Source organism: Pteropus vampyrus, unplaced genomic scaffold, assembly GCF_000151845.1.
Source record: "Pteropus vampyrus isolate Shadow unplaced genomic scaffold, Pvam_2.0 Scaffold9, whole genome shotgun sequence".
In the NCBI taxonomy this organism is placed as follows: domain Eukaryota; kingdom Metazoa; phylum Chordata; class Mammalia; order Chiroptera; family Pteropodidae; genus Pteropus; species Pteropus vampyrus.
Window position 1 is genome coordinate 13,699,008 of NW_011888790.1, and position 2,932 is coordinate 13,701,939.

At 44.3% G+C, this 2,932-nt stretch overlaps 1 protein-coding gene across 1 annotated transcript in view; it reads right to left on the minus strand.

The window, feature by feature from the left end:
- The window catches only part of LIN7A (lin-7 homolog A, crumbs cell polarity complex component), a 124,708-nt gene that overhangs the window by 120,845 nt on the left and 931 nt on the right, over positions 1 to 2,932 (minus strand). The gene's annotated exons all lie outside the window — the stretch shown is intronic.

Here is a 2,932-nt window from a genome sequence, read left to right on the forward strand (position 1 = left end):
TGTGTGTGTGTGTGTGTGTGTGTGTGTGTGTGTAATCTCTCTCTACAGGTAGACTCTAATTATGACAGAGACTAGAATTATGTCTGTTTATCTCACCAATATAAGCCAATCCTCCAGTAGGGTCTCACATATAGTAGATAAACAATAAGTAAATGAAGAACCCCCCAGAACTGAGACCAGAGTGAACAGGAATCTATTGCGGTCATAGCCACCCAGAGGCCTCTCTAAGGTTAATATGAGATCTAAATGGCAGATGGGGAAGAGTTTGGAGCAGTAAAAACCTTAAGCTAACCTGCTCATCCTTTCAGGGCCCAGCCTGGTAAAGGTTTGCTTCCCAGACAAGACCCAAGAAGCTAGTGCAGACTTCTAAGATTCTTCCTTTCAGATAGCTTTTGAAAGCTGGGAGTAGTAAATCTTAATTTCAATCTATAGCTCGGATTTGTTTGCTTGAAATTGTTACCCCGAGGATTCCAGATAAATCAATTTATGGTGCCAAAGGGCATCAAACAAGAAAAAATTAGGTTGTAGCATAAAATTTCCCACTACCTGGAATAGTAACCTTGAAAACATCTTTTATCATTTCTTTCATGTTTTTCATTTGAAAAATAAAGATGCTAAAAAAGAACCAGCAGCTCTCGAGTTATGGATTATGTATTCGGGTTTGCTGAGATGTCCTTGTGAGGCTGTCAAGCATCTTATTTCTTTCCTCTCATTTGCCCACTTGCTATAATCTCCCTTAGTTAATCATCACAGCCTTGGTGAGCTATGCTACTGATGAAAATCATAAAGTGTATATGGAAAAAGAAAGGTTAAAAACCACTGGTTTATATTCTCCCTGCCATCCTTCCCAGGGTCAAAATGTTGTGAATCTATGATCTGTACTTCACTTCACAACTAAATCTCTATATTTTAACAGTGCTTAAGTTACTGCAGTCCTTAGTTCACGCACACGAACTTACATTCATTTGTGGTTTTGTACTGTGATCAGGGTCTATGTCAGGCACTGAAAATATAAAGATTTTGTAAACGGTCTCTTCTCTCAAGCTCTATTTAAGGAAGAGACAGATGCAACAGTGTGAGAAATATTTTGATAGGGCCAAAGCAGCAGGTGACCTTGGAGCACATAAAAGGGCATCAAAACAACCTGGGAGACTAGGGTGATCTGGAAAACCTTCCAGTAGGTAACCAGAAACTGAGTCCTAATTTTAATTAATCAAATTAAAGCTGCGCAGTGTCGGAATCATGTAAGCCAAACTCCTCGTGAGGCACAGAGGAAAACTGATGCCCAAAGAGACTAATAGACTCAACCAAGGTGAGTATCAGTTACAACTAGAACCCAGATAAGCAGTATTGGGCTGCCTCTTTTAAGAGACTTCCATTTTTTTGTAGGCAATTTTTCAGAACTCCTTATTTTATCAGTTTAATGATGCAACTATATCTTAATCAGGTAAAGAGAAAACTATTTTTATATATTGACTTTATGCACAGCGATGCTGCCAATAACCCATCATCCATAAATTACAGACTTTGCAGTGAGCTGCTGGTGAATTTATTCAGATACATCCATAGTCTCACCCAGCTTGCCTCTTGAGGTATTTACTGCATGAAACTAATCATACTGGGAAGGACAGGGACAGTCTGGCTGTGAACAAGAACAAACTTTAAGAATAGATCTTGGTCAGATTACACTTCCTCTCCACAACTGAGAGAGGCATCTAAGGGCTAAGGTAATACCAAGAAGTGAAACATTTTCAGTAGTAGGTAGTAGTATATAAAATCACTCAGGTATGCAATTTTCTTGGAGTGTTTTTTTTTTCTTCTTCTAATGTAGTCGTTTTACTTGGGATATTTAAAGACTGATTTAGTAATGGGACGACATAAGAGCTCATCACATTAAAACAGAAATGCTTAGGAAATTCATAGTTTCTAATAGCATGCCCACTGTTTGGCTCTTAGCGGCAACAGATTTAATCCTGCTTAGTACAGATGATGATATTGGGGTGAAATCATGGGTTATACAATTTACTTCTGAGCTCTTTACTGTTAATAATTTACAAGTTTGCATCAACATTTCCCAATATAAAGTCAATTTTTTTTTTTCAACTCTTACCCCGAGTAAGATTGCTATGGGCACTACCTAACATCAATTCTGGGGCCAACAGACTGCATTAAACTCACCCACAATCTTTCCAAATTAAAAACCTCACTGAGTTCTTTGGCTTTTTCACCGTAGTCGCAGCAGGATGGTCTTTTGCCGTGCCCCACAGTCCAGTTTAATCCGCTAGAAAGAGTATTTTTAGAGGCACATCGAACTAAATCATTTTCGTCTGAATACACCATTTCCAAATGGCCGCCCAGGGTCCTAAATCCTGCCGCTGCGGACGGGGACAAGCAGGTGTCCTCCGCTGCAGGGTCGTGGGACGCAAGCGACTTCACAAGTGGGCGTTGGAAGCCAGAAAGGAAACCCGAACGCACAGGTACAGGTATAACTAACCCTTAACGAGCGCGGCGGGGAGGCCGGGATCGCAGCGGAGGACTCCATCCCCAGGCTTAGGGAGGTCCCGGGGAGAAATGCAAACACTGCTTTCCCCTTGCAAGGCGGAGAGCAGGACGCACAGGGTCGAAGGTCAAAAGTTGAATTTCAATCCAGCCTGCGATGCATCCCAGCGCCTTCCGCAGCCGCGGCACCGCGGTGGCACCGGCTGGAAGAGGAGGAGGACGGCTGGGGCAGGGGAAACTGAGTTGCCACAGCCGGAAAGCGGCCGGCAGCGCGGACGGGCGCGACCCCACGCGCACACGAAACGCACGGCGGGGAAGAACCGGGCTCGGCTGCCGCGACGCTGCACCCCCGGCCGGGGCACAGCTGCCCGCGCCCCGCTTTGCCCTTTCGGCCGAGGGCAGCTCCCCGCTGCAGTGCCCCCAGAAACCGGCC